Here is a 14,127-nt window from a genome sequence, read left to right on the forward strand (position 1 = left end):
TTCCCGGTTATGTGAAGTTTAATTTAAAAAACTGCAGGAATAAACATCCCTAGTGTGATGCTTGGAGACCGGTTGCAAGCATCACTGGGGTTGACGGTGTGCTCTGAAGTCATTTTTATTGAAGTGTTTGGTTGTTTTACTTCCAGCAGCAGAGCCAAAGCAATGAGAAAAAAACATAATTTGCTTTTTTGTAATGTTGATGTTTTAGGATTCTATGTAATCAGGGTTTCTGTGAAGAACAGGTCGACCCATAAATCAAGCTGCTCTCAGTGTGAATAAGGAGTCAGGTAATAAAAGTGTTTGGTTATTTGCAGTTTCTTTAAGCAGCAATCTACATTCTGAAATCAAGGAGTAAAGTGTGAGGTGGTTACAAAAACTGAGAACAGTTAGACACATCAAGAAGGAAGCATTTGACTTAGAGAAAGAAAAATCCTAAAAAAGGAGGTAGCTTTAGAGTCACTGAGACAGAACACAGAGAGTGGAGATTTAGGAGGTTTAAGAGATACTGAGAGGGGGCAAAGAGATGAGATAATTTGGTCTTTAGAGATGCGTGAGCTGGATGTGTTAAGTGAAAAGTTACAGACCTGTGGGAGTCTGGCAAAAGATTTTTGTTGGAGGAAACTCAAAGGCAACAGTTGGGATTGACCAGCTGATCAATTATTCTGACCATTCATCTATCCATCCACACTGACTTTGACTTGCAGGTCTAATGTGTTCACACCAAACACAATGCGAATTGAATGCCAGAATATTTTGTGTTGACTCAAATCATATGCGCGTGAAATCATTGAATTGATGAATGAAGTTCCACCGGTACGTCCTCGCGTCATACGTCCCCAGAGGATCTCAATGCTGACTGACAATCGCAACGCAAATCGGTCGCTGAAGTTCAGTTTTCAACTCTCAAGAATAAGCATATGCCAAGAAATCACACCACTTGCTTCATTTATGCCAATTCATTCATGTATTTCGCATCGCGTCTATCGCACCACCTGGTGGGAAGTTGTGTCTAATCATGTCTTGGACATTACAGGTAATTCACTCACGCACATTGTTTTATTTGCGCCTGCTGTGAACACAACATAAGATGTCTAAACCTGGGGTTTCAAATAAGAACAAATATATTAGTTTGAGTTTTTTATAAGCCATGGTGAAAGAAGTATTTCGATCATCTTCTTAACTACCACAGTATTTGTACATGAAAACAACCACAATGTAGAAATACTCGTTTACAAGTCAAAGTCCTGCAGTCAAAGGTTGTTTAGAAATACATAAGTATGAAATGTTGTGGTTTGTCAGGGTGGGGCTAATTTAAGTTCATTTATATAGCTTAGTGTTTAATCTTTTACAATGCATCATATTTTATGAATATATTCATAAGTAGTGTATAGTAAATTATCTTAGTATTAGTGCCTTGAATTGCACTTAAGTTAAGTAAATGTACTCAGTTACTTTCCACCATTAGTCCAAGTTGCATGTGACCATGGACATATAGCCATGGTGACGTTACCCATTGGTATATTTACTGTAGTTCTGAAACCTCCTGTTTTGCATTTTGTCTGTCACCATTTTGGACTTTTGGAGCCAGAAATGACCAGAGAGCGTGGAGCTAACCCTAATGCTAGCTCTTAGCTTGGTTAGCACTTTGCATTTACAGCTATGGTTTGATGCAGTAATGCTAATGCTAATTTTTGCTAACTAAAAACAGGCTTAAAATCATTAAAACGAAATGAGCTTAACTGGAAAAATGCAACTCCTTAGAGGGTCTTTCAGTGCAACCAAGTCATGTTCAAGACTTTTTTAGGTGACCAAATAAAAATTAACCTAAAACGCCTATTCAGGGTACACCCAAATCATAATGCGACCGGCTGCGTATCATGCTAACGTGAAAGGATGCTGTTCTGGACAACTGAAAAAAAAAAATCACTTTCCAAAAAATTTTAGGCGACAACTAGGCGTCTTTAACCCTCCTTAAATATTTGTCACTGCTGCCCTGCTCCTCTGAAGGCAGGTGTATCTCAGATCTTCTAAAATTTAAAATTAATAGCACAAATTGGACGTACTTTCACCTCATTGTTATCTAAAAAATTTCCGCGAAACACTAAATACAACAATAAAAAGCATTGTTTTATTCGTCTTTAATAATGTGTGGATCAGGACTGGACGGACCAAACACCAGAAAGATGGAGAGGGTAAGGAGGGAAACTGCAGAAGGGTGAGATAAAAAAAAAATAGAAAGGAGGAGGCGAGGGAGGGATTATTGGTAATTGAAAGATAAAATGGTAATCATCCATAAGGGGTGAAAGATTAGAGCTCTCCTTTTTCATTTAGGTGGCAGACACATGGTAGCAATGGAGACAGAGGGAGAAAAAGGGAGCTAAGTGGAGGGAAGGACTGGGGGAAATCGAGTGAGAGAACAAAGAGGAAGGAGAGAAAAGTGCGAGAGACAACTGGAGAAGGGGAGAGAAAAGAGCGATCTGCTCAAACTCCACTTTTCTACCACTCATCCTTCTTCATAATAGAACTGTCAAATCAATGTGGAGCTTAACGACAAGCTGCTCCCCCGCTCTCTCTTTTACTCTCCATCTATTTATCCCCCTTTTTCTCACTTTTCTCTCATACTCTACTCATTCTAGTCTTTTCTATTTGTTTCTTACAGCTTCTTGCCCGTCTCTTGCTCCATCTGACTCCTCTGAAATCATTCATGTCAATGTGATTGAGAAAATATTGCTAAAAAGTGTTTTTGCCTCCTCATGTTTAATTCTGATACTCCATACTACTTCACTCCCTGCATCACTCCATACCTTCTCCTATGTATTATTATCCCTCCTTTCTTCTTCCTCTCTACCAATTTATTTTATATCCATCCTCTCCTCTCTCCTCCTCCTTCCCTCGCTCTGTAATCCCTCTCAGTTTTCGTCCTCTTTAGCGTATGTAAATTGTGCCTAAAAAGCTCTGCACTTAAACAGCGCTGGTCGCTCGGGCTCTGAATATTTGATGAAGGATATGTCCAACTTTCCTGCTAAAAACAAATCCCCACAAAACAAACTTAATAGAATGCAGTTTACTCAGAATGAAAATAATATATATGTGTCACATCCATTGCAAAACGGTGTTCAGAAGCAATAAGGTTACACTGAAATGGGACAGCCTTGTGGTCCCTTTAAGTGCAGCACACACAAGCCTTGAATCAAGAGCACAGACTGTAAAGGCATGGATGTAGCCACCCATTGGTTTGTGGACTTGGTCTGGCGTTCTGGCCATCGCCATCCTTGATTTTTGGAGCCAGAAGTGATCGTATTTGGACGAGAGGACGGGGGTTAACCCTAACACTAGCTGCTAGCTTGTGTAACAGACTGTTTTATATCGTCTGTCCCTCTTGTCAGTATTCCTGGCCCTCAGTCTCTGGTTTTCATCATACATCTCTTTCATCTCCAGTCTCTTCGGGGTCATGGATTCGAATTTTCTTTACACCAAAACTGTCACACATGCATGAGCCTCCTAAAAAAGTGGAATGTCACCCCAAAACTTCTTCTGCCCTACGGCAACTCAAAAGGGGCAGACAATAAATTAGAACAGCCTGTTACACTTGGATAGTATGGTGCATATACAGCTACGGTTAACTGTGATAATGCTAATGCTAATTTTTGCTAGCAAAAAACAGGCTTGAAACTATTAAAACATACTGTGCCTAACAGAAAAACTGAATATCTGACTCCTTAGAGGGTCTTTTAGTGCAACCAAATGCTGAGCAAGACTTTGTTAGGTGACCAAAAAGTTACCATGAACTTTCATGGACTAAACACAGGCAAATAGTGCAACATGTCCTCATAGAACGCTTTGTATATGCGTGTGTGGTGTCCTGTGAAGTTAGGACGAAACACTCAAAGTTCACCCAGTACCAAAAATGCGTCTCAAGGGAAATTTCCCAGGGGAAAATTAGAGATTTTGTACTCCAACCTACCTCCTTACAAGACCACTCAGACTGCTTCATTGTTGACTCCCATCAGTGCATTGGTCATGTGATCGAGCCTTTCACAATACGTGGGATATGTACGGATTTGGGTGCATTACTATTTGTAGGAAAACGTGCAAACAGTTTACGAGAACAGCCTGAATAGCAGAGAGAAGGTTTCTGGAGCAACTTTACCAACTTCCAAGGTGCAGAGAAGGGAGATGAATCCAAGGTGTAGAAACTCCAGCGACACTTGTATTATTTAGAACAACTTTATTGCAAGACCAACGCGTTTCAGCTTATGGCTTTCATCAGACCCTGATGACCCTGATGAAGGCCACAAGCCGACACGTGTTGGTCTTGCAATAAAGTTTTTCTGAACACTACAAGAACAGCCTGACTAGCGACAGCTACGGCTACGTCTGTGAATCTTGGGTTACACCATGGCTACATTACCTAACCAGTATTGTCACTGTGGTGGTGACTTGTCAAAAGACAGCACCCACCTGTCACTCAACGTGTCCACGCCCTTAATTATGCAGGAGTGGCTGTGGCCCAGGAGACAGAGTGGGTTGTCCACCAATAGGAAGATTGCCGTTCGATCCCCGGCTCCTCCAGTCTGCATGTCAAAGCACCCTTGAGCATGATACTGAACCCCACATTGCTCCTGATGGCTGTTCCATTGGTGTGTGAGTGTGTTTGAACGGTTACTGAGTAGCTGGTGACACCATGAATGGTAGCCTCAGACACCAGTGTGTGACTGTGTGTGTGAATGGCTGAATGTGACATGTAGTGTAAAAGTGCTTTGAGTGGTTAGAAGACTAGAAACGTGCTATACAAGTGCAGTCCATTTGCAAAACTTGAAGCCTTAATGACATTAAGGCGGACTGACTCGCTCTTGGAGCCAGCCCCAAGTGACCATTAGAGGAACTTCAGTTTTCAGCACTTCTGTGTTGCCTCCATTTTTCCGCCCCAGAGGTTGCTGCTTCATCAAGAGGTGGAAATTAAACATCACTTTGCCAACTTTAAACATTCAAAGATCAGAGATTTGCTGCACTGATACAGGACAACATTTCGCTGACATGCACACACACTGGCCATTTGCAGGATTTAACCTGAATGACCTTTCAGCTACAGGATGGCCCTTCTAACGGCTCTGCCAAGATGAGAGGACCAGGAATGAGCTCCTCCTAGCATGGCTCCCCTCCTCCTGCTTATCAATCCCTCTCACTGTGTGTTTGTGCGGCAACAACACTGTGAGGAATACTCTCTGTCCAATAGGCTTTGCTGCAGGTTCCCATGGGGAGAATGATTCGTCTCTCTTTCTTTCTCCATTTGTCTTCACTGTGGGCTGGCAAAAGAAAGATGCCATGGAGGGATGTTCTCAATTTTTCTTGTCTTGTCCTCTTGTTCTTTTTTTCTCTTTATATATCCCTTCAAGAGCCCTTTAGAAGACAAATGGGCTTTGTTTGACTGCAGCAGACTTTCTGTCAGAAAATAGTGGTCTTGATGGTGATGGCCATAAAGGCTCGATGATAAATGTAAAAGTTTAAAATGTGCAACTAAAAATGAAATTAATTTCTTTTCATAGTAACAAAGGAAATCCCATGACATGAAATTCTATGTTTAATTCCTGATTCAAAAACTTCAGACCTACATTCGTCACTAACAGCAAAGATGTCTGCATAGCTACTTTTTTTGTCCTTCGCATTTCTGGTGAGGATGCTCCTGCGTAAGCTCGTACGCATTAGGCCTCATTTACACCGCAAGCGATGTGTTCACGTAGCGCTTGCGAACCGTCGCTGTTTACTCGCGTTTTCATTTTGGCAAGCATGTTAACAGGTTAGAGCATTCACATCGCATCCGTTCTACGCGCTGTTCAAGTCGCACTGCTTTCGAGAGCAAGCTCGAAAATAGAAGAGACGCCGTTTTTTTGCGCGAGTTGCGAGCGAATAGTCGATGTTTTCAACAAAAAGCACGAGTTTGCGTGTGTTGTGACCTCTCTTGGCCATCGTAGACATCTCCCCCCTTGACCAAGCGAGACCTGACAGGCACATGTTTCATGTACTTACCCATTTGTAGTGCTAAATATAATTATTCTCCAAGTGTTGGAATAACCACTGGTGCACGAACCTGTCCACCCCGGGCTTTGGGTCCAAACTCACTTCTTCTTCCTTGGGGTTTATTGGAGATTTGCAAACATGGTGCACTACCGCCACCGACTGTTTTTTTTTTTTTTTTTTTTGTTCTTTGTTTTAGTTCCCAACCCAAGTCCCTATGGACTGAGCTACTGCCGCCCCCACACCACATTTGGGTGTGGTTTGTATTTTGACGGGACAGCAGTGGCCGCTGCGCGACGCGTCTGTTCGGTTTTGGTGTGAATACACGTGTGCTGCCGTGAAGCTTGTGGACCGCTTCGCGAATGCTATGCAAACGCATCACTTGCGGTGTAAATGAGGCCTTAGGTTGCTTTCAAAAAGAAAGAAAAAAGAGAAATGGCTCTTAAAGTGAATAATTTATTCAATTTACAATAATGTTTTAAGTGTGTCTTAGGCCTGCAATATTGTCCATAGAGCTGATTTTAAAGCTCTGTCTATACCTGTGATCACCATCTTTGTTATACACTGATATCAATGGGGAAAGGAATGATATCTGCCAGCTACGACTGGTTGTTCCTCTTCATATGACATGCACATTACTGCATTCCAAAAGTCAAACCTTATTTATCTTAGAGCCAAAAGAAAAGGCGCTTGGGAACGCTTGCACACCACATTGGCATCATTTTCGCTTTTGGGCATGCGTTTTGCACATCCACATTGACAACAGATTTGAGGGAGCATTTGCCGGTATAGGCTGAGTCCTTGGCAGTGGCACAGTTTAGATTCTAATCTCTTTTCTCCAGTCCTCCTCCTCTACAGGGAGAACGATCTGTTGGACCTCTTTCTTTTTCACTGTTTCCTTTCACAGTGGGACTGCACAGAAAAATATGCTAAAGGAATAGTCTTTGTTTTTGTGCATGTGCCGAACCTCCCTGTGTGTGATACTGTATGTAGTCGCTGTGCAAAATCAAAAGTTGCTGTCTGCATACTCAGCAGGTGTAAGTGTGTGTGTGTGTTCCCACCCTGCCGTTTAAATGCCATCCCAGAGAGGAGCCCGAGGATGAGAACTGGAACCAGGTTACACATTCATTTCAGAGGACTGGGATCGTGGGGAGGGAAAAGAAAGGAGAGGGGAGGGAGGAAGGTGCTGAAATAGGAAGAAGATGGAGGAGACGAAATGGAGCGAACAGGATGGAGGTGGGGAGGAAGACAAGACAAAGAGGAGGGAGGAGAGGAAAATGGAAAAGGGGAGATGGAGTGGAAATCAAAGCTAAAGGTGGGGGAAAGGTGGAGAGAACACAGAGAATGTGTCGGGAGGAGGTTGTAGAAAAGACTTAAAGAGGAAGGAGTGAAAAGTGACAAGCTGAAGGAATCGGTGATGCATTCATCCAGAACCCAGAAACCATTTCCTCTAGTTCTCTCCATTTTTACGTCCTATTATCCAATTCCACAAGATTCAGATGCACCGAGGAACACTGTGTTGGGGAGACAGGGGCTGGTTCTCACTTTTTACTCTTGTGTGAATTTCTTGTCATCAAAACATCTTTCAATAGTCATTCCTACGTTAAATGAAAGCTTCAGGTCTTGGCTTGAAATGGGTATCCCTGTCATTTTTACAACTTATTGTAACAAGAAGTAATTGACCATCAAAGACACTCTGACACACTGTGACCCCATCATGGAATTGGTTGTCCCTGCAGTTATCAATGGAGATCCAGAAAAAAAAAAGATAAAAAAGTGTGTGTTAGTGTTAGTTTTTTAAGATAGAAACACCAAATAAGTTTTGAAATGAATACCACTTCCATAATATTACCCATCAGTACCCCTTGTGTTCAAACCATGAATTTGAACCAGGTGATTGTTTGAATTATACTCTGTAATGGGAAAGTAAGTAACAGACATAAAAGAGAACTAAAATGGTAAATTTGTATAGCGCCTTTCTAGTCTTCTGACCACTCAAAGCGCTTTTTTTACACTACGAGTCACACTCACCCATTCACACACACATTCATACACTAGTGGCTGAGGCTGCCATACAAGGTGCCACCTGCTACTCAGTTTTTAACACACTCTAACATCGATGGAACAGCCATCGGGAGCAATTTGGGGTTCAGTATCTTGCTCAAGGATACTTCGACTTTTCTTTGTCTTTTCGGAGCCAAGGATCGAAGAAGTCTGAAGAAGGGCACCTGCGGCCCGAAACGTCACTCCAGGATGTTGGAATAAATGCACCTAAAGGGAGCTGAAGTGTACAGACTTTTCTTTGTCTTTTCGGAGCCAAGGATCAAACCACTGATCTTCCGATTGGTGGACGACCCACTCTACCTCTGAGCCACAGCCGCCCAACTTAGTAACCAACTTAACATTTTCACAGACCTCCATGCTGCTGTTTACTAATGCTGTTCTCCACCACGTTTGTGACCTCAGACGTAACCAACACGTTCTCATTCCCAGGTTGTTCTACGTGACACACGGCTGAAACACATTGTAACACGTGTTTCATGTTGTGAAAGAGAGTTCTCAATCTCAACCTGAGCCCTACGGGTCCCAAAAGGCCTGAAAGGTTCCTAAAAACCTGAAAGGTCAGACCAGGTTCAGGCCAAAAATTTGCACGGTCGGGTTTGCTCGGGCTCAGTATTTCATGTCAAGATTTCAGACGGACCAGGTTCGGGCTTCAACTCACATGGGTCAGTTCTGTTCAGGTTGTAATTTTTTGGCCCCTTGAAAACTCTGTTGTGGAGTGCTTGCGGACTTTTGGTTTCACACAAAACACGCACTGTGGTCTCCTCGATGAAAGTCTGGTTTTCTTTGACCCATCCTTTCCCCCTCCCACCAACCCCATTCGGACTTTCTGGCTCGTCTATGTCGATAATGAAGTGGATGGAGTTCGTTAGTTACACTGGAGTTCGGTAAAAACCCAGTGTGTCTCATAAAGACACTAAAGGGAGCCCTTGGCACAGAAACCAAAAATAGAGAATCTAAATGACAAGAAACAGAGGTGGGGGAGTGAAGAGAGCACAACTGAAAACAGGTGAGATACTGAGGGGAACACATACACAAACAAACATGCACATAAAAGGAATGAAACCATAAATCCATTCCATCCTGGAAACTCGGCAGTAATCACTTCCACCAACGCTCTTTATTTTTCCTGCTGTCTAAACTGATTCCACAGGCCTGTTATTTGTCAGCTGTTTAACAGCCGTGACACTCGGCCTGTGCTGGCAGGAAATAGAGACGGACAGAACTGCAAATCATACACGGGGCGCGTTTAGCCAAGCTGTCTGATAGTTAGACACATGGCTAATGACTCGAATAGACCTCCTTGTTTTGTGTTAACCAAAGAATTAGCTTGTACTCTGAACAAACAAAAACCCTGGGAAATGGAAGGAAGAAAAGCTGCTTCCTCAGAGGGTTTCTGTTGGATGAATGAAGCTGTGTAGAACCAACATTTACTGGGAAATCACTTTAAACTCCAAGGAGGTCTTTTTACAACAGTAATATTTTGATATTTTGTCATAATCATAATAATCATCTAGGAAAAACATCCAAAAATAGACATGTAAGAGAAAGTCCAAAAGAAAAAAGAGCCAAAACTAAAGTGAACCTGCCGCCATGCTCTTGAAAGCTGGCACAACAAAGGCAGCGAGAGTAGCACCCAGCGCCCGACCTCGTGTTTTCCAAATGGATAAAGACACGGCATGTATCGACCCCTAATCTCCAGGGCTGGTACTTGCGGTTATTCCACAGGCTAGTTGATAACATGTCGGGCAGGAAATCCAAAGTGTGGGATCATTTTGAGAAGGTGAAGGACGAACCCAAGGTGATATGTAAACTCATCTTCATTGGTCGACTACAAACATGACATATCATCTGAAACATGGAAGTAGCTACATGCCCATTAGCCCACAGCGTCATTAACAGGCGGCTCGCTCAGTGTGTGACTTGCACTTGTAGATAAAATATAGGCCTATATTAATGAAGGTTCATTAGTACGGTTTGTATTTCTCTGTAATGTAGCACAGTGTTAACAATGTTACTGATACTATTCTTTCTCACACCTTCAACTCAAACCACCAAAATATATCATTTAATCATTCAATTAATATCATAAACACGCGGGTGACTAGTTGACTAATGGTCCTAAATGACAACTATTAATCAACTAAGAAAATTCTTAGTTGGGAGCAGCCCTACTGAAAACCAACCGGGATAACACAGTGAACTCAGGGAAGAAATCAAAAATGTAACTCAAGAAACCAGGCAGCAAATAACACCATGAACACAGAGGGACTGATCAGGAACAAAGGGAAACACTCAGGTATATGTACATACAGAAAACTAATCACAAGAACAAGACACAGCTGGAGGAGGTGGACATAGGCAAACGGAGGGAAATGGGGATTAGCCAACAACAAGGGTGTGGTGGGAAACACTAGGGTGGAGCAAACATGACTAATACAGAACAGGTGTGAAGGGAAGACTCTGGGAACAGGGAAGGACTAACGAGACTGTTGAAGACAGGTGTGATAGAAAGGGAAGCAAAGTATGTCCAGACATGACACATGAGGAGAGAATCTACAAAATAAAACAGGAAACACATTAAACATGAATGAATAACATGAAACAAGGAGGAACTTGCTTTGAATATACCTTGGTATTCATTTGCCAGTGAAACCAACCCATAGGATAACACACTTTAACCAAAATGTCTCAGAGCACTTTGCCTTCTCTTTAGCATTTTTGTTATTGTAGACATTTAAGCATAATAATTTGACCCTTTCTTCATAAATGTACAGTTTATTCTGCTGTGCATCATTTTCCCACTGTAGCATCAGAATAATAGATTGCATGAAATTAATACAAATGGCTTCTGATATCTCGGTTTCCATTGTGCAGCACATTGCAGCATATATTTGCAGATTAATGAGGGAAACACATTCTTGAAAGTACTAATAACTTCTTTATGCTGAAGCAGAGCTGACGTTAGCACCACCCACGTATTTTTATTTGTTTATTCAATTTAACAAATGGTCAACCAGGTGAGTTCTGTTGAGATGAACAATCTCTTTTTCAAGAGAGACCTGCAATATGCAATTAAAGGAAAAAAATACCCCAAGAATTTGCAAGAAATTAATTTAAATTAAATAATTAATTTAAATTTAATTTATTAAAACAAAATAAGTAAGAAAAAAAGTTAAAAATAAACAAACAAATGAGCAAGGAAATGGTCTGGAAAAGTGATTTAAAATTATACTTTTTCTGTACCATAATTGTAAATAATAATATTTATCATATAAATAATAATAAAAATAATAATAATAATGATAATTATTATTATTATTATCATTTATTTATTTTAGTTTTTCTTACTTTTTTTCTTTTTCCTTTGTTTTTTTGGAGTAATTTTTTAAATCTATTACATTTTTGCAATTTGTGGGACATTTCTTACCAAGTTGCTCATTGCTTTTTTCCCCATGTTTTTAAGAATTAGCTCAGGGTTCAAAGGTTTAAATACTCGCGAAATGCATCTGAAAGCAGGTTAAGAAAAGTGACGTCTCTCCAGGTTTCAGAGAGTTAAATTCAATATTTTCCTCCAAGACTTTTCCTTCCTGGATTTGAAATCCACAGCTAGCTTCACCAAGGAGACTCAAGACACCGCTCGTAGTGTTCAGTAAAATTTAGAGAAAAGACGCCAGGCCGCAGACATCACTATGACTGAACTGATACAGTTTTAAAATTTGTTGTATCCTAGAGGTTACACATTTGTACAACAATAAATAACTCTGATTCATTTCCATGGGTCACCTACCCTTGCTTTAGCCCCCAGTTATATAGCTGAGCTTCTGATTACCTGCTCCAAGTCGTGACCTGGCTTTTGCCATCAAGGCCCCGAAGCTCTGGAATTCTCTGCCTGAGGAGATCAGGCTGGCTAACACATTACCTGTTTTTTAAAATCACTGCTTAAAACATATTTTTTAGGATGTCTTTCCCTTTTAATGTCTGATTTTTACTTTTGTGATTTTTGTGATTCCTTTTGTTCTGTTTTTGCCTTCACAGTGACCACTTCTGGTTATGAAAGAAGATCTGGCATATTAAATAGTTGTTAGTTTTAGTTGGCTTATAACTGATCACATTTACAAAGCTCCTACGGTTTAAGGTGGAACTTTGTTTCTGGATTAGCTGAGCAGAATTTTGAAGCGTTAAACGGTTTAGCATTTCCAGGGGGAAACCCACTGCAGACATTTTATTGATGTATTGCCAGGACAGAGATCACATCAAGACAATTTGCATTTACAAACGCTTGATATGAGAGCCGTGCTGCGTTAATGTCATCCATCAACCTTTTCACCGAGCCTGTCTGTCCATATCGCTCTGGAGCACTGCAGGTAATGACCTATGCCTGTCTGTTAATGACCCAAGTGTGTGTCTGTGTTTCTTTCTTCTTTCTGTTTCTTTTCTCAACAACCATCATTTCTAAGCTCGATGCACCAAAGTCTGCAGCGACCAAACTGTTCAGTTATACATTTTGCCACTACACCATATTTTATTTTCATAAACTCTATAAACAGTTGTTTAATTTCATTTTTCTTTTGATGCTTGGTCAGATACACAAATCACACGTACATAAAAATATGTCAAAAAAGCACTTTCTATACATTATAAAAGTCAATAGATAAAAATAATGATATTTAAAAGTAATTCCTCTTTATCTATTGAAGTGGTTGTATAATCTGACATGGTCATTAATGGCTTTTTTCCCTGTAAGGCCTCATTTTGTAACACATCCTTTCTCACTTCCCTCCTTTCTTCCTTCCTCTTCCCCTCCTCCTGACACTCCTCTTCTTCACAGATCATTACAGGGAACAGTGGATGAAGGGTAGATAGGTAGATGGATAGGTGGAAGGATGAGGAAAGACAAACATAAACACACACCAGTGAACACGCCTCCTCCTCCAACATATCATTTCTCTCATACAGAGGGTGGAACCTTTATCTTTATCTTTGTCTGTGTGTGTGTGTGTGTGTGTGTGTGTGTGTACAGATGTGATTGCATATGTATCTCCCGTGCACATGCATTTGTATTTGCTTCATGTATGTTTTCTGGTTTTCTTCCTCTTTGGTCCGATGTGATTAGTTTTAGGTATCTAATGCTGCATTTCCACTGAATGGTACGACATGGCTCAGTACTCAACCTGACATAATCATTTTGGGTTTTACCTCATAAACAAAAACTGTGGATGTACATGGTAGGGAAGAATCTGAATCTCACTCTGAGTTACTGTTGTTGTTCACAAACTAAAGAAATGAGACATCACTGTTGTTTAGTTTTTACTGAATATTTGAAGGTAAACTGTAAAACTATACCACTTATTTTGTTGCAATTCTATTTTCGTAAATAAATAAAAAATACTAGAATACTAATTTGTAATATTGTCAAGAATATTCTTTTTCAAAAAATACCCTGAAATTCTGAGCTGGCATGTAAAACTGTATCAGTCCTTTTGCCAGATAAAAATGTTGGCACCGTACTTTTCTGCAAACTATGGATACGTTATATCTGTATGTTTCATATGTATCATATCAATGTCTCTACAGTGACGTAGAATTTGACCTGACTTTGTCATTTGGAGGTGGTGGGGATGGTGGATGGCGTGACACTTAGACGAGATGCCAAGCTACAGACCACTGTTCAAGACCAACAAATTATTTTTTTAGCTACCCATCCCTGTGTTTCCACCAAGGATTGTGCCATGAAAAGCAATTGTTTTTCACCTAGACATCGCTGAATTTCAGCGTGTGTAACAACTGGTGAACCAAACAACCATCGTTGAACCAAAAGGTGGTTCAGTACACAGAAGGATAAGAAAAGGACACAAGGAAACAAAAAACTGGAGCGCTAGACACAAAAGGCGATAAGACAAACTGGTAATGAGAGAAAACATGACACACACTAAGAGGCCGTTTACACGTACACGGTGATTTTGAAAAACGGAGACATCTTCCTTTGTTTGTGCCCTTCGTTTACACGCAAACGGAGATTTCTCCTCTGAAAACGAGTCTTTCTAAAAA

Source organism: Epinephelus moara, chromosome 24 (assembly GCF_006386435.1).
Source record: "Epinephelus moara isolate mb chromosome 24, YSFRI_EMoa_1.0, whole genome shotgun sequence".
In the NCBI taxonomy this organism is placed as follows: Eukaryota; Metazoa; Chordata; class Actinopteri; order Perciformes; family Serranidae; genus Epinephelus; species Epinephelus moara.